Raw genomic sequence first — 18,897 nt, forward strand, 5'->3', positions numbered from 1 at the left:
CTCTCTCCCCCCTCCTTCCTCTTTCTCTCTCCTTCCCCCCTCCTTTCTTCCCTCTCCTTTCTTCCACTCTGTTAAAATGATACACTCTGATGAAGTTGCCTTTCAACCGGAAAATGAAAGCTCCAATGAAAAAGTTACAAGCCAACAACAACAAAGAAAGAAACTAGGGAAAAGGGGAAAGTGGGCTGGTGAGGAGGAAGGACTTAAAAATAAGAAAAGGGCAGATGTTTCGTAAATATATGCAAAGCAAATCTGGGCGTACCAATCTTTGCGCACTTCCCCCTGCCTCACTGGTGGAGCTCTGCATTCAAAAAACAAAACAAAACAGAGAGAGAGAGAGAGAGAGAGAGAGAGAGAGAGAGAGAGAGAGAGAGAGAGAGAGAGAGAGAGAGACAGAGACAGACAGAGACAGACAGAGACAGAGACCAAGACTGAGACCAAGACCAGACTACAGGCACCCACCTTTCAATAGTCAGTTCTGACATACTGACTAAACATCTCCCAGTTGTCTAAAGAGAACAAATACATTTTCATTTCCCCACTGCAAACATTTCTGGTAAAGGAATAAAAGCTGCTTCAAGAACTGAGAAAGTATTTTAAGGTGACTGGCAGCTAAGTTAGCCAGCAGAACATTTTGGTTTTTAACTCTCCTTGTAGTGGCCCTGGCACCAAGTTTTGAGCTGAAACATAGCAGTGAGTAACACTGTAGAGGATGTTGGCTCTTTCCTTACTACACCATATTGTATGTGGAAAGAAATATGCATTAAAACATATGGATCTGATGGTAGGTATTAAGCATGTTAAATGCATGGAAATTAACCAGATCTGTAGCATTTGATGTATATATTCGCACTCCTTTGCACATATTGTACACATACAGCAATGGCAATGCTTTCTGTAACATATGGAAAAATAAATATTTTGTCTGTGAGCTCTTATCAGTCTCCAGGGCTGTTGAGAGCAGAGTGCTCTCTTCTATCTCCCTCTTCCAATTTTCTCTCTTCCATACTCTCCCACACATTAACATGCCTTCCACTTATCAGCCTCATTAGATAGAAAAGAATTAGTCAGAACCTCCTTTTGATAAATAATTACTCAGTCATTGGATCAGGATAATTTAGATCAATGATGACTCTCCAGTCTTTTTAGGCTGGTAACTATCTCCCTGTTCTTCTTATAATAGTGCATGGAAATAGGACAGTGTCTAGGCACAGGGAAGGGGAGATTGGGACACAACACACAGGCAAGGGAGAGTAAGCTGCCAGCACTGTGCTTGCTGCCTAATCACTGGGTATGCTAGGCAGATTACTCTGCATCTGTGAAACTTATTTGCCTCATATGTAAAATGGGAACAATAATACCTACCTTCTAGGGCTGTCATGAAGGATAAATGAGATGAGCCATGTACAAGTTATGATCAAAATATACAATAAATGCTTAAATTTAAAAGAATATTATAATAGAAGATACATTGCCATTAATCTCCCCCAAAATACTCTCTCCTGACTTTGAAACACTTATCTTACCATCTTTACCACTTTCTGCAGCAGTTCTGGAAGTCTTTCCTGAGTGTTTTTAGCTTTGTGCTATGGTTGCCTTGATGTCCTGAATTAGTTAAAAACCATTTGTGTCGCATGGGCATTTTGACTTTAAGGAAGGGACGGAAGTCTCACAGTGCTAGATTCAGTGAACACAGTGGATAAGGACACAGTGTAATGTTTCCTGCTTTCCCATTGCATGACACCTAGCTGCATTCACGCACATTTTTGACCACACCTTATAAAAACATGAAAAAAATTTATATGCCTGCTTCTAATGTGGCAAGAATGATGGGATAAGTATGTTTTATGTGAGTGGGGGACGTCTGACGGGAATTGGTAGCACTGTCTTTTTACTGTAATAATTTTCTTTAAATTTAATATCATACCATATTTTTTATTCCTTTACAGATATAGAGTAAGTACTCAATGGTAGCTCCTTTCTGAGCCTTAGTTCTGTGATTTCCATCATGTTATCTATATAATAAGGAATTTCCTACATCTTAGCAGCTCTTTTAATATTTAGATTTGTGCCATGAGCAACTGGATTGTTATTGTAGCAATGCAGAAAGGATGTTAGGTTAAGCAATCTCTTCTTCAACACTTTGATCTTATGGTATCCCCTGTCATTCCATACGTTTCTGTGGACATGTTTGTCACTGCTGTAGCTATTCTTAGAGCTCCTTCAATTTCAAGGTCAAGCAAGCTGCACTTGGCTAATGGAAGCCCATTGAGCCCACACATTACAGTCTCTTCATTGGCGCTATCCTATAGCGTTCTTGCTTATCTTGTCTTCTTATAATTTATCCTTTTGCTACGTGGCCCTGTGTTCTCATGTCAGTTTAGAACATTTCTGTGATTACTTTTTTCTTTCATTTATTTTGAAAGAATTGTTAGCTTCTTGGCAGAGCTAACTTAAAATATTTTTAGTGTATTACTCCCCCACTGTAGCAGTCAGGGTCCTGCAAAAGGTAGATGGCACATGTAATGGTTTTAAATGAAGACAGTTTAATGAAAAGATTGTGCAGTGGGGTGTGGAAGAGGTTAAGGGAAGAGATCTTCAAGGGATACTGAAGCACCAGTATTGGCAAGAGTGGAGAGCTGCATGTCTTAGTTTTAAACCATTTAAACTGCAGAGCCAAAGGGAAGTCTGGGTTTTCTAAATTCAGTCAGAATTGAAGCTGGGAAAGGATACACAACTAATAAAGGGCCTGACCTCTCTTTCTTCTCCCTTTCCTATCTTTTGCTAATGCCTCCTTTTGGCCAAATTCAAAGGGAAGCCAGAAGATAACAGAGCCTGGGTAATATCATACAGAGAGATCTCCCAGATTACATGTGAGGATGGAGAATGGATCTGGGGTTTGGTTTGAGTGGATGGGTTGACAACACTCATCATCATATCTTTTCTTTGCCTCTTTTATACTTTCATCCTTTTACTCTCAATCATTACTTCCTGGAAGGAAAGAACAAGACAAAAGAAATTCAGTTTTCTTTTGGCTTCTATGTACCTATTTTGTCTGTTTGCCATATATAGTTCAGTAAAACTAAATATAAACTTGGGAGTGGGGATTTTTGTTTGTTTTGCTTGCTCCCATATCCCTAGTGCCTAGAATAGTGCCTGAAATAATAGTGAGTTTTAATTGATTGAAGAGATACTCTTATTTCTGCTGTGCCGGAAACCATATATACATTATCTCTTTAATTATAACAATAATCTGTGTAAGAATACAGGACTACTGTTGTAGCATGGTTGTTCAGGCAGTGCATTAAAATGAATTACTTGCTCCTACACTTACTCCTACACCTTCAGACCAGGCCCATAGCTTTGTTAACCCCACAGAAAGAGATATCCTTTGCAATCAGTTTAATATTTTTATAGGTTTTGTACCCTATTGATTTTTGTACATAGCAAGTCTCTAAGTTTTATTATTTCACTTTAGACATAAAGACATAACTGAGTTTCTACATACCAGATACTACAAAGGTTACTATAATTCAGCCTGCCCGTTTTCCAGGCCCCTGAGAAGTTAAAATACACTGGTGCTCTGTACAGTGAAATTCTTCCTAGGGCAGAAGCAGATGGTCATTTGTGGGCCTCCCCACAATTTCCCAGACACATCAGACCCCAATTCCTGGGTCCAGACCTGGGTTCTCTGTAGCACAGGAAGGCAGGAATAGTAAGGACTCTTCCTTCCCAATGGACACTGAAACTTTGAAACCAGTCGGCAACCTAGTATGATGTCTGTGCTCCTTGAACTATCACAGTCACTCTGTAATTTAAAAAAAATCTTGAAAAACTAGTTTATTTCTGTAGTAGTGAGCTTTAAACCCTAGGCCTCACATATGCCAGCAAATGACTTACCACTAAGCTATACACTTAGGCCTCAGAAAACTGTTGAGATGTGAAAATTTCTAAGAGACTTCTTACATATGAACTTAAGGATGAATGATAGATCATTCAAGTAAGTTCCTGTGTGAGTGTGGCGGAAACTCCATTTTCTATCTTCTTTCATGTCTTCAGTCCCAAGTCCTTCAATCCTATTTGGACTCCAGCCTCAAGGTCCACGTACTTTACCTGGCTAAACAGGCCTTCCTATCACCTCCATGTTAGTTATCATCAGTTATTACCCAGGAAACTGAAAGCATTAGAGGTAAAATGTGACAAACAATAAAAGAAAACTCTGCCTTCCTTCCTTTGGATCTGATTTATGACAGAAGAGCTAAAGAAACAGAAAATATGGGTGCAAAAATCCTACCTGAAGCCTAAGAGGAATGTTAGTCTCCCAGGTTTAGCGTTTTCCAATAATAAGAGACGTCTGTAAAACACCATCCCATCGCCTGCCTCATACCATATAGGAAAACTTGTACTACAACAACTAGAATACATTTTCATTTAAAAATGTGTAATTAAGTTATTTTTCATGCACAATTTCTAAAGAATTCAAATATTTGGCCTTTTATATTGAAAAAAAAGCATACGTTTTCATCTGTTAGTTTCAGCAGTGATTGATGAATCCTTGATATCAGTCTTTCATCATTATTTCCTGTAGGTAGCTTATTGCCTCTCCGCCTCTTCCAACTTATTTCTGCAGCTTTCCTTGCAATGATTATAGTTCCTTTTATAAATGCCTGACACAGAGGAAGCTAAACCAGCTACACAGAGCCATACATCCAGAGGGCAAAGCTGAGCTGGCATTTTGGCTTCGGGTTCTGGGCTGAATGAATCCAGAACCCAATTGGAGGGCTCAGTTCCCTCTAATATCAACGAGGCAACAAAGTGGGGGTATAGTTCAGACAAGGAGACAAAGTTGAGATAATCTGGGCCTCATGTTTGATCAGTGACATGAAATGACAGGCTCCTATGAGGTTCAAGGGTGACACAGAGAGAGATGACGAGCTCCAAACATATTTGGAGGAGCTGCCACTGCTCTGGAAAGCCATGCAAATAGTCAAGCATTCCACTTATCCCTGCAGGGTATACTCAGATCTTGCTTGGTACACACACCAGGCAAGGAACATCCAAAAGATGAAGCCATGTAAAAGTTTGCCTGCTTTTACAGTTGTGTGTATGAATTTTTTTTCTAATTAAATGAAGTGAACTAAATAGCCTTTCACTGGAGACATAATATACTCACAGTAGTTTCCAAATAAATGGTGTCACTCTTCAGGTAAATCACTCCAAGGCTTGGGACTAGTGCAGATGTTCATTGGGGCAGGGAACTGAGAGCGGCAGCATCTAGCACACATAAAAAACAAACAAAAATGTAAGGTTGTTTGAATAGAAGTGATGGTGACCATGGTAATTTAATGTGACAAGATGGAACAGAATCTGGTCCTGAATTTTTGCACTAGAGAGTGGCAGACCAGGGAAGGGAGAATAGGGAGGATGTCACCAAGAGATTCCACTTAACTGCCCGTGCACTCTTAGACATCAACAGCACTCCTTCCATGCAGATAAAGTGGATTTTTTGCCTTGGACTGGAAACTATGTCAGAGGTGAGGATGGCGGAAGTAAGGACAGTGTCTCTCAGCCTTGACACAGCTGATTCTTCTGATGTCCTCCCCCACTTATTGTATTTATTTATTCATCATTGATTGACAAAAGTTGTATCAATTATTGCATATAACATCATCTTCTGACGTATGTATACACTGCATAATGGCCAATTCAAGTTAGTAAACATATATATTATCTCATCTTTTTTATTATGAGAATTCTTAAAATCCATTCTGAGCAACTTTTGAGTGTATAACATTTTGTTAACTACAGTCTTTATGATAAACAGTAGACTTTGAACTTATTCCTCCTATCTAATTCAAATTTTATATTTTTTGACCAACATCGTCCCAGCTTCTGATAGCCATTTTATTGTTTGCTTCTGTGAGTTCAAAGTTTTGGGTTCTATCTCTAAGTGAGATAATGTGATATTTCCCTTTCTGTACCTGGCTTACTTACTCAATATAATGTCATCCACGTTTGACCATGTTGTGGCAAGTGATGTGATTTCCTCCTTTTTAAAGGCTGAATTATAACCCTCTCTATCTGTCTATGTCTTTCTGCCTATCTATCTATCATCTATCTATCTATCTATCTATCTATCTATCTATCTATCTATCCCCCATTTATGGTGTTTTAAAAATTCTTCTCAGTCTCTCCCTCCCTATTGCTCAGTTTTTACCTAGTCTAAGCACCTGGCCCAATCAGAGCTCTTGCCTTTTCTCCACTTTCATTCGGCTCTTTTCACATTTCTAGCCTGGAGGAGTTCAGCCTATGTGGCTACAGAACTATTCTGTCTCAGAGGGTCAAACTGGGTTTCCTAAGCTCTGCCCCTTTGGTCACAATGAGTTGCAAAGACCACTTTGTTCCTGAAACTTGCTTTCCTTGGCACAGGGACATGGCCTTATCCTGACTCTCCTCCTACTTCTCAGTTTGCTCTTCTGCCTCCTTCCCTGTCTTGCCTTTACTGAAGATTCTCTTCTCTATGCCTCCATAGAGAGTATCCACACTGCAGTCTTGAGCACTAGCTCATCTACACTGTTCCAGACCCACAGTCTGAGTAGTAGCTGACTAAGGATACACTCATTCATTTGCTCACTTAGTGTTCACACAGCATCTATTAGGCACCTGGAAAGGATGAATAATTCAGGATCCTTAACTTTGAGAAGTTTACATCTCTAGCAAATACAGACTGCTCTAAGCCAGAAAAATTAAGACAGAATTTATTGATTTCACTCAAAGTCTGCTCTTTCTCCAAACTTCCTATTTCCTGCTACTGATTCCATCTTCATCCAGTTTCTGGGGTCTATAACTGAGGAGTCATTTGTAATCCTTTCAGTTAATTCATTAATTTTCCTTCTATATCCAAACAGCTGCCAAATCTTGTGTTTTTTCCTTCTAGCTGTATTTTTTGAATAAATACTTATTTTCCAGATTCAACACAGACTTATCCCTTAGCTACCTACTGCCAAGACTTCTATAAAACTATCCAAACTGCTTTTACTTCTAGTTTCTTCTTACTTTTGGACTATCCTTCTCACTGACATATTAATCTCTAAAGTAATAGCCTAAACACATTCCTCCTTTGGTCAAAATCCTCTTTGTTCAATGGATTGAATTCCGACTTCTCAGTTTGGTCTTCAGTGTTGCTATAATATGGTCCCAGTTGAATTTTCCATTTTATTTTATTTTAGACAAGGTCTTCCTAGGTAGCTCAAATTGGACTACAACTTATAGTCCTTCTATGTCAGCTTCCCTTTGTGTTGGAATTATAAGCATGGGTCCCTATGCCTGGCTTGAACTTCCCTTTCTTACTCTATACTCCAGTAAGAGCTGTTCTTGCCCACAATGTGCATAGTATTGTCTTCTGTTTTCTGATGTCTATATGAAGCTTCTTGACGGCCCTCTAAATGCTATCTCATTTAGAAAATATTTCACCAAGAGAAGTATCCTTCTTGAACCCTGAATCACTTATTTATACTGTTCCATTTGTATTTTACATCAGCCTTAATATGTATTTTTGTAATCTGTCTTCCTTCTGTGTAAACTTCTTGAAGGCAGAGACAAATTTTACTCTGTATATTGTTGGAGCAAAAAAAGCAATTCTCCAAAGTGAAGGTCTCAGAAAAAACTTCAGAAGCACATTTTCTGACCCTGTCCTGGCCTCCTCTCCTGTTCCTTTCCTCTCCCAGAGAAGTCATAGAAACTAGAATTTGTCTTCCCCAAGGTGAGTCATGGACACTAGAACCCCTTTCCCCAAAATGCAAACCATGAAGCTCAAAAGTATTTCTGTAATCTTTTCCTGCTTTTCTGTGAAAGAGCTATCCATAAAGAAATTTTCCAACCTACCTTGTCTGAGAGCAGATCATAAGACCACCAGTTCAGAAGGTGTTCTGCCCATACCCAGGAGGAAGGAATGCTGCACCGAGACAGTCAACAAGAAATCTGAACTGACAGGCCTCTCTGGGCTTCTGCACTCAGTCTATTACCATTAGTTCAAACTCTTTATCCAATCACATTTCTACACCGTTTTCTATGCTTCTTAAAACCTAAGCATAAAAAAGGGACAGTTCACTTTGTTTTTTCAATCTGAAGGCTCTCAGTCCCATAAGACCATTATTAAATAAATTTCTCATGCTTTTTTCCTGTTAACCTATCTGTCTTTTGTTACAGGAGTATTGTCCATGGCCCTTTATAATGGGGTGGGACAGAGATCACCTCTTTTTCTGCCTCTATGGTATAGTATGAAATGCACACAAATTTGTGTGCAGCTGATGTCTGCTATACAGAATTCAAAAGGAAAAAAATAATCTAAGGTACTGAAGATCAACAGAAAAGTCTTGCAAGTTTATCTACTCTACTGATCTCATTTTTCAGATGAAGAGATTAGGAGAACTGAGTCTCTCAAGGTCATATCCTTTTAGTTGCTGAGCAAGATAACACAAAAGGTCAAATATTCCTAAATATGTTCCGTTGTTGCTTAGCAACAACAGGCCTATCGTACCATCAACAGGGACCAGATGAGAGAGACAGAGAGAGAGACAGACAGACAGACAGACAGACTAGGGTGTGCAGCCTATTATATAACTTGTTTTACTTGTTTGTTCATCAAACCAAATTGACAGATTTCTTTTTATAATCAAATGATGTCTGAAAAAATGAGAATGGATTTAGAAAACAAGGAAGCAAATTTTCCTGACATTATTGGCAGAAAATATTATGACAATATTCCATACACCTCCACTTTGGAGAAACTGTAGATTCGAGTACAGTTCTTGGGAAGAACAGGTTGCAGTAAATCCATGACTAAATTGTTACCTTGTAGAAATACAGACTATTGGCAATCTTGCTAGTATGCAACATTAATGTTTCTTTTTCCATCTAGCCTTGTCCAGTATTCTTACCCTAGATTTTTTTCAATTTTCACTTATTTTTCCATGTTTTAATTTCTTATGGAAATGAATAGATGATTTCCCCAAAGTCTGTTATTATTTTCTGGCCTTGCTTTCCTCTTGTGAAGGAAGAAACATTAATTGTTTAATCTCCTTTATATCTTTATCTTCAAACACAATCGTTTTCTCTTGTCACAAAGAGGAAAAGCCCAGTAAAAAATACTGTTAATAATGTCTAGTCAGTGAGGAAAATAGACTTTGCAGGGAACCCAGCGACCTTACTGTGGTCAGAAAAGCACCCTCTTCATGTATTACATGACTTAATCTGGAAATTTGGGAGTATGAATCAAACTCTTTTTGGCTAGTGTGGTGGAGTCATGCTACCAGATGTCCAACAAATATACATATGGATTAAAGCACCTGCTTAGGCAGATGCAGGGGCAGGGTGTTTGATCCCTAGCCTGCCATGCCAGCCCTCCCCTGGGGCATGCTGAGACTGGGAATGAGACTGGGCGCCATGGCGCGTGCCTATAATCCCAGACTTGGGAGGTTGAAAACAGGAGGTTCACTACAAGTCCGATTTGTGTAATGAGACCCTGTAGATACTGTTACTAAATGTAAATAAAAAAATAAATAATATGAATAACTCAAAAGGCAGAGGTACAGCCATTTGGGCTAAAAGGTTCTTCATTTGTTTTTTTTCTAACTCATTATATGAGTGGATATGATCACCATTTTATCAGACACAACTTTTTCTTCTCTATTGGGAATTACATTAAAATAATAAAGAATAAAATAAAATAAAATAAAATAATAAAGAAAATCACTAATTGATAGGTCTAGTTACATGGTAGTAAAAAATTACCTGGCAACATACAAATCTGTTGTGTAATTAGACTAATATACATTTAAAATATACCCAACATTGGCTTCACTTGTACAGAGCCATAATTGATCTGTCTTTTCACCGAAATCTTCTTTCTCAACTCCACATCCTACTGCTGCAACCTTACATCCATTTTAGGGTGAACTGTTACCTATTCCCCACTTTTCATTTCCCCTTAGCACACACCTGAGGGTCTGCATGTTGTATCATAGTTTATTGCTTAAAGGGAGGGTGATACTCAAAAAACACCTCATGAAGTTTCATATTTATTCCCTTTTAATGACTTCTACATCCAGTACACTTACATTTTAAGTCAAATTATAATTTTGAGGGGTTACTGTGCCAGAAATTCTTCCCACAATCAGGAAATCCAGCTTTTCTTTCTGACTCTTACATGATCATTTTAATAAAGAATCAGTTTTTGGAACCCAGCTAGCAAGCTCCTTGATATCGTCAGAGGCCAAAACAACGGTGGGTCACTTCTCTTCAGCCTGTTTCACTGTCAATGTCTCTGTAGTTTTGTCTGAGAAACCTTTATAGAGAGCAGACCTGTTATGTGAAACCCTGCTACATATACTACAAGTAAATTTCTGGAGGTCTTTCTTTTCTTTCTGTATTTAGGACAGGATTCTCCTGTTTTTAGCCTCCCAAATGCTGGGATTACAGGCATACACCACCATGCCCATCTCAGGGCACCCTAAGGGTAGGGCCGGCTGGGGATCAAACTCTTAGGCTGCTGTGCTTTGCCTAAGCAGGTGCTTTAGTGCCCTGAGCTATCAGGCCGGCCCTGGAGGTCTTATTATCAGAATAAGAAATAATTCCTCTGAAATCATGCCAAAATCATTCTAAAATCAGAAAGTACTTCAAGATTTAAAAAAGAGGGGCTGGAGAGATGGCTCAGTGGTCTAAAGCACCTACTTAGAACAAGCTTAGCAAAAGCATCAGGGACTGCGGTTCAATCCCCCAGCACCACATGCCAGCCAGCCCGCCCCCTGGTGGGCTGAGCTGGCCACACACAAAAACAAAAAAAAAAAAAAAAAAAAAAAGATTTAAAAAAGATTAAAGGTTATAGAAAAAAATAACAGTAACAATAACTACCATTTACTGGATGTCTAGATTATATCAGGAACTGCAGTAGGTATTCTTCTAGGTAAATATATTTCTATTTAATCATCTTAGTGATGCTGTATACATTAGTAAACCCAGTGTATAGATGAGGAAAAGTGAGACTTAGTGAAGTCTTGTAATAAATCCAAGATTAGAAAGCCACTGGATACTGCAGCCAGAATTCAGACTCACATTTCTGTGACTTTAAACCTGTGCTCTCTTCACCATACAACAACTGTACCAATACAGCACAGGTACATGACTATTTCTCTCTGTTATCTCAGCACAAAGAAGATGCTTATATTCTTTTCCACAATTCAAAGCCATCGGAAAGATGTGGAAACAGAGGCCTCATGTGAAGGAAATACTATAGAAACTATTAATCCGTATAGTTCTTTTTACTTCCTTTCTAATTGAAAATGAGAATGTCTTATGTCAGTCTTAAATTCTAATGAACAAGGGGGATCACTGAGCATTTCTGGGTCAGTGTTTCTGGAGTGGCATCTGAGACTATTTCTAATAGGCCCCCGCAGAGTGCTGATGGACATGGTCTAGGGACCAAAGGCCTCATCTTTGATGCTCTCCTGCCTACTGAATGTTGTTTTTGAAGGAGTTCAGGCCTGGTAACTTGTTTAACAGCTCAGTGGCATGACTGACTTCTTGTTCTGGGCCAGTCTGTCATGTTATCAGGCACTTTGCAGAATTCAAGAAGTTTCTGGCATTAAATACATTATGGAGGAAAATGTTTCTAGAGCCCCTGGGGCTTCCCCCAACCCTTGGAAATTCAAAATGATAATAGCTCTAACATGTAAATTTTCTATTTTTTTACATTATTATTTTTAACAATAATTATCTGGTAATAATTCAAATAACACCTTTCTACTGAAAAATTTAGTAAGCTTTACTAAGCTTAATTATCTAACAGCAATTCTCAGGTGTAGATACACTGTCTCAAAGGTCACAGTAAATTTAAAGTTGTTCCACTTTCCTCATTTCTTTGCTCCAGATGTAGTAGTAAGTTAGTGGTGAGGGGTTACTAACTGACAGAGACCCACTGTTTTATAATCTGAGTCAAAGGAGATTTCATAAAACAAGGGTAAATACAAGAAATAATCAGCAGAGTGGTAACTATGGGAAGTAATAATGTTAGAGAAAAAAGGAGGAAGAGCTAAAAGGAGTAAGACTAAGAAAAGAGAAAGTAAAATCAGAAGAGTTCAATGACCTTAGATGAGTCACTTCATCTCAAGATGGCTCAGCCTTTCTGTATCTAAGAAGGGGAGGTGGATTTTATAATTTTAAGTTCCCTTACAATTCTGAAATTCCCCTGAGAAGAAAAATGTGGGAGGGGCCAGGGAGATAGCTCAGTCGCATAAGAACCTGCCTGGTAAGCACAAGGTCTTCAGTTTCCTGATACAAGAAAAAGAAAGAAAGAAAGAAAGAAAGAAAGAAAGAAAGAAAGAAAGAAAGAAAGAAAGAAAGAAAGAGAAAGAAAGAAAGAAAGAAAAATGTGAGAATTAAGTAGCTTACCAACCTGTTAAACCATTAAACCTGTTACAAAAATCTATTTGACTTTTAACTTTTTAGCTAATTACCTGAAACAAATTTCCAAGTCTACATCCTTAATCCTACCTCTCTGGAAACTAGTGAAAAAAACTACTTAATGAATAAGGCACCAAAAGCATCATGGCCAAACAAACTAGTCAGGAACCATGTTTTCAGCTTTTCTATGCTGTTTCACTTCTTGCGTTTTAGTTCCCTAATTAACCTAATACCCATGTCCAGAAGAAATACCTTTGCCTGCTTGAAGACCCTTGGGATGGCCCTATCAACAGAAAGTGAAATCACAGTCATACTGTTTGTCACAATAAATCTATGTTAATTTTCTCCACAGAGACCTCTTGATTCTTTTTTGACAACTCACCAACTCTTGCTAATAAGAGTTGCACATCCCAAGAGCCGTTGCACTTCAGGTACAGTTGATTTTTATTTAAAATAAGAGATCTTTGGGATCAGGTAGTATATAATGCCATGATTATTTTCTGGTTTAATGAATACCTGGTGATGGGACCTCAGCTCCCTCTAAGTCATTTTACACTGAACTCTTCCTTTCCAGGAATCCTGCCATAGTCCCTGGTTACAAGATCACTTTAAACTCTGTAGTGAAGATTCCAACATGAACATATTATTTGATATTATCAGACTTTTCTATACTTTGCTAATTGTACTGAGTATGCTTCTGAGTTAGCCATTACAGTCTGTGGCTAAACAAAAACAGATACCAAAAGACATCATAATGGCAGTGCCCTACATAACACACTCAAAAGTGAACACTGTTGTTTTCTTGCTCCCTTCAGCTGTAGCAATTCTGACTACTAGTAACTAAATGCTTACTAATGAAGCAGGCATTTTTGCCTTTTCATTCAGTACTTTCTTAGGACTACCATTTGAAGTAATTAAAATGAATTGTAGGTGAGGAAGCTAGAACTCTTTAGGAAAGGCAATTAGTTGGCATAGGTCATGAAATCACAGGAGGTGGTAAAGCAAAGTTTAAAGCCAGGTTTTAACATAATGATCTAGGGCTTAACCTCACTTCCGATCACTAACCCATTGATCTCTACCTTCATTCCATTCTTCTTCACTTAAGGTCCTTGCCATATGATTATTCTAGATTTTCCATCAAGCCCCTTCTTGAGCTTTTTTTTTTTTTCTTTTTCTTTTTCTCAAACTTACACTTCATCCATGGTTTCCCTATACAACTGATTAATATAAATGTACAGCAGACACTCATCACCCTTTTTCTTCAGCTACTACTTAGCCCTTCTTGTTCTTCTTAAGGCCTCACCTAGCTTCAAAACTCACCTTCCTTATGCCTAAGGAGCCTGGTCTTTTTACCTGGTCCCTTAGTACGTCCTTGCTAGCTTTATTAGATGTCTCTGTCCTGTTGGACTTTACCTCACAATCTACCATTTGTTACTATTCTCAATTATCCATCAGACTCCACTCCTCCAAAGTACAGGGATGTTTCTTATTATCTTCAACCATGACTCCAGATTATCATTAGGCATTTGCTCCTACTATCAGTACAAAACCCTGCCCATACATGTTATCTGGACTGTCATTTCAGCCCATTATTTCCAAGTGCAAGACTATGGTAATTTTTCTAAGTACGTTCTACTTTTATCAAGTCCCATTTTATATTTTCTTTTTCTGAAGACAGCTTGCCTTCCACTTTTTTTGTTCATAGGCTCTCATTTCCTCCTTTAGTTTCTCAGAATTTCATTATTTTGTTTTTCCAAGATCTATATCCTTTTATTTATTTTTTTATTTTATTGGAGGTTATCTTCTCTAATTTTGATCTTTCCTTCCCTTTGGTTTCAGTGCTGATACCTTTTCTGCAGTTGATGGCAAAACTGTTCCCAATTGTACTAGATTAATCATCACAACATAGTTATTTTATTTTATTCTCTTTTCAATGCTTGTTCTTCAAAATCCATTCAGGGGATATATTTCAAAATGAGTTCTATATTTTACAAAATTCTGTGTTCAAATAAATTCATGCAACATTATGTATCCCTCTTAAAAATTTATAACACACATAAAGACATTAGAAATGCCAAGGACTCCACCTTTGTGCAAACTTACTGGATTGGAAATTCTCTTCTTTCTTTTCAATGCAATTTTTATTAATTTCAGTATATATTTAGAGAAAAGATGCAAACATGGGATGTCCTCTGGTTCCAGTTTCTTACCCTGGGCATACAAATTCACTAAATTTCTATCAAATCAGTTCTTTCTGATTTCTTTCCATCAAAGTTTCATTTGGTCTAAGTCAGTAATTCATAGGGTACCTATCAGAAAGACTGAGCACATTTGCACATCAGGGATCATGTATTACTTTTTTCTTTTCTAGACCTTTCTTCTTCAGGGTCCATATGTGGTAATGTATTCCTAATGAAACTTTTCCTCATGAAGACTGCCTTGGTGCATATGTAAGTGCTACTCATTTAGCACTTAGATATATGGTAACATAGTACTTTAATGCCTATTTTCTGTATCATTGTGAGTGTAAATCTACTAGGACATAGACCTTGTCTTATAATCACTGAAGTACAAGCATCTTGTGTAGCCCTTTAATGGGATTGGATGCTATACTAATTATGCCATTGATTACTAGGGACAGACACTGTGGCCTGATAGATGAAAGTTTAGGATGTTAAAGGCCCAGGTGGAATGCACCATCACTATATTGGATCCCTTTGTTATTTTTATTTTTATTTTTGTTTTTGGCAGAACTGGGAATTGAACTCAGGCCCTTAAGCACTTGTTCTACTGAGCCATCTCCCTGGCCCCTACCACTCTATTGGGAAGAAATAATACTCAACACCATTATCCTCTCCCTGACAAATGTGTGTCTAAAACTTTGGAGAAAGGATAGACCTAGGAGAGAAAAGGCAGCCCTGTTCTCAGGAAAAACTAAGAATCTATATTTAATTGACACTGGTATGCATAAAGATAAAATAATCTTGGAATGTCAAAGGATCCATGAAAGGTACTGCTGGAATAAGCACCTCTGTCCAATGATAACATTTCTATTTGTGCATGACATCATGATAACTTAATGAAAAGGAAAGCCTATGTTCCTACATAAGGAAGTAAGAAGCAGTCTCATCTGAGGATCGATTGCTTACTATTATGTCTGGTATACAGGCTGGTAGCATAACCCTGCAGCATGTGTTGGGTCTGCTAATGCCTCCACCTGTACTCCATCCTTTCTTTGAGTCAGTATGGAGTCACAGTACATTGTATAAGTCAAGGTGGCTTAGCAGCTACTTGCCCAACCTGAAACTCCCTGACAGTGAATTCCTTCTTCCCTGTAAAACTCTTTTACTGCCTCAACATGTACAAGTACAGAGCAGGTTTTCTCAGGTGAGTGAGTACTAACCAGATATTAAGGGGATTAGAGTTTTTCAGATTAGATGTTTTCTGAAGTTGGGGCTTAATGGGTTCCCCAATAGAGAATCTGCAGTGAGGTTAGGACTAGAAATTTAGTTTCCTGATGCCTGGCTAGGGAGTATGTCAGAGAAAAGAGCATAGCTCTCTTCCATAAAGCTGCAGGAACAAATGGCTGTGAAATTTTAGCAGCAGAGAAAACAGTTCAATGAACTCTCATGTGTGAAGTACTTTACTACTGTCCTGGGTAAAAAGTAGCATATAAACAAAATATTTAATTAACAATTATTTTATAAATAAGAATGTTTGCTTACATTTAACTTGAAAGAGGTGGGTACAGGTTGTATTATATAATGTGTGAAAAAATAGGATATAATAATAGGTAACATATCAAAATATTGACCATTAGTAGCAATCACTGGTAAATATTTTTAATTTAAAAAATTTTTTTTATTGAGAAATAAATATGAATGAGACAGTTTCACAGATGATTAATAGGACAGTTTTGATATCAATACATTGTACATTGTTATCTTCTTAGTGGTTACCCACAGTACAAGCAGCAGACAGGATATTCTGTCCAAACACTGTTAGTACACCTCTTTCTTCTCTTTGAATTAAGTGAAAGTAGCTGTAAATTTGTTCTAAATATTTTGTATATATAAAAACATATTTTTAAAACTGCATTTTTTTTTACTGACTTTGGGAAGTTGAATGGCTTCATTTTTCTGTCATGTTATTTTAAATGATATACTTATTTGAGAGTGAAAATGAAGGATATGCTACCTATTGGTGTTTAACAGGATAGCAGGGTAAAAGGCCATTTTTCTGAGAGCCATAGGCAGTTTTTGCCATAAAGTATTAGAATTCTTTTCATAGTACAAGCTGTTTACTTTTCTGACCTGGGAGAATCCTGAGATTTCTGAATCTCTTTCAGGATGTCACCCTTGGTGGGGATAGGAAGACACTGTTGGTAATGTTTCACACTGGTTTAGACACTCAAAAGGTTGTGTGTTACTTTCACAAATATTCTCTAAAAATAAGTTATCATAAATAACAAACTTCTCCAAAGAGAAGACTGGAGTCTGGGGTATGTTGAGGGGGAGGAGAGGGCAGTCTAAATTGTAAAATTGCTTAGCTATAAAACGGCATTGATCTAAATGTGTGTTTAGCCTGTCTCATAAAACTGTGAGGCTGATGCACATGGAAGTGCTTTGAATTCTGCAGAGTACTGAGTCAGGAAGAATTGGGAAAGACTCTCCAAATGTGTGGGAGCTGACAGGCCCTTCACTTCCACTGGGGTTTTAGAAGAAGCTGTAATAAAGCACTGGCACCTGCTCAAATCCCTCTCTCTCCTGTCCTCTCTTGCACACTGCAAAGCATCACTTGAGAAAAGTTACTGGTTTGGGCAGCCAACATTCAAGTTCCAGCCTTTCTGAGTACAAGCCACCGAGAATCCTGAGCCACAGCACAGGTAACAATTACTGTTCTTCCAGGTATATCTGAACATAGAAGAGAGCCTTGGAAAGGAGGTCAGACATCACTGTTCCTAAGGCCCAGTTTTCTCCTGTACACAGCTTCAGCCCACATGATTTCACCTGGCAGCCCCAGGAGACAGAAAAGATCCAGAATTAGCAGGGGCCTCCTCTCTAGATAATCTAAGTGCTCTGATTGGAAGTCAGAGGATATCAGGAGAATGGCTGTACCGAGTCGGCATTGATTTCTCCAGCCTTTGTCTGTGTCTGGTTTCTGTCTCATTCGGAGGTGGTTACTGTTACTACAAGCAGCATGAATCATGTCTCTGTTAAAAAACAGAGCTTCAATTGTCTTACATAACCCCTGGTAACTGAACGTCTAATAATAGCAAGCCATTTCCAGGTAGGAAATCTGTCTACCTCCTAGACAAACCACACACACACACACACACACACACACACACACACACACCCCTCTCTCAAAGCTTCCCAACAGAGTAGGATATACAGAGAGGAGGCAGACTGAGATGAAGATAGCCCAAATGATTTTTTTCATTTTAAAATATATTGATTAATGCACTATGAGATCTGATGATCCACATACTGAGATAGTTCAATGAATTATAAAAAACAAATCTCTCTCTCCCCCCCTCCTCTCCTCTCCTCTTCTTTCCTCTCTTCCCTTCTTCTCTCCTCCTTTCTCTCTTGTGTTTGGAATGGAGAATTGAACATAGGATGCTGCACTGAGGTACATTTCTAGCTCTTTTATAAATTTTTATTTTTGAGAAAGGAGCGCACTAAGTTGTTAAATTGCCCAGATTGGGTTCAAACTTGCAATCCTTTTGCTTCAGCCTCCCAGATTGTACTTAAACATTGACATTTTCTAATACTCTATTGCGTATGAAAACCCTAAACCCAGAAGACAGAGAGGTGCCTATTTTACTGGATTGGCTGCTACCTTACACTACCTAGATGTAATTTTTCAAAGGAGTTTTCTCTTTTTTCCTGTGTGATAACAGATTATATTCCAAAGGTCCTTGGCTATAGTCATAGCACAAAATTCTAGAGAATGAAAGGCAACTGCAAACAGTGCAGTGTTTCACATTCAGGCTACATGTTGTCAGGCACTGTCATGTGAGTCAGTTCCTCTCAGGGAGATAACTACACATTTGTCAACTTATATTTTTCCCATGAGCATAATCTCTGGCTTGTCATATATGATGAGATTTTTTTTCATACATGATGCCCACTCTGTCACCTGTTAAGGTGATTACCAAAAAGCAAAATAATAGGAGAGGCTTAAAAATGACTTTAAAAACTTTCGAAGATAAGTTTTTCTTTAAATCATTCATTGAGTTGAGAGAAAAGGTTTAAGTGTTTATGAGGAAGAGAATTACAAATTTATAACACATATGTCTCCACTTCTTCACTACCTCATTTTGCCCATCCTAAGAAAAGTTACTGGAATACTGTAAAAAATCTTTTTTTTTTTTTTTTTTTTTTTTTTTTTTTTTTTGAACATGGATTTTAATGACTCCCTATTGGAACATTT

At 38.1% G+C, this 18,897-nt stretch overlaps 1 protein-coding gene across 14 annotated transcripts in view; it reads right to left on the minus strand.

Annotated features, from left to right (window-relative positions):
* Zbtb20 (zinc finger and BTB domain containing 20) overlaps window positions 1-18,897 on the minus strand; it is a 1,008,106-nt gene that overhangs the window by 53,766 nt on the left and 935,443 nt on the right. For all 14 annotated transcript variants that reach the window (XM_023717586.1, XM_023717591.1, XM_023717596.1 and 11 more), the window contains one exon: window positions 5,174-5,274. The gene's annotated coding sequence lies outside the window, so the exon portion shown is untranslated. The remainder of the gene's footprint in view (window positions 1-5,173; window positions 5,275-18,897) is intronic.

This window comes from Octodon degus, unplaced genomic scaffold, assembly GCF_000260255.1.
Source record: "Octodon degus isolate 3935 unplaced genomic scaffold, OctDeg1.0 scaffold00053, whole genome shotgun sequence".
Taxonomy (NCBI): Eukaryota; Metazoa; Chordata; class Mammalia; order Rodentia; family Octodontidae; genus Octodon; species Octodon degus.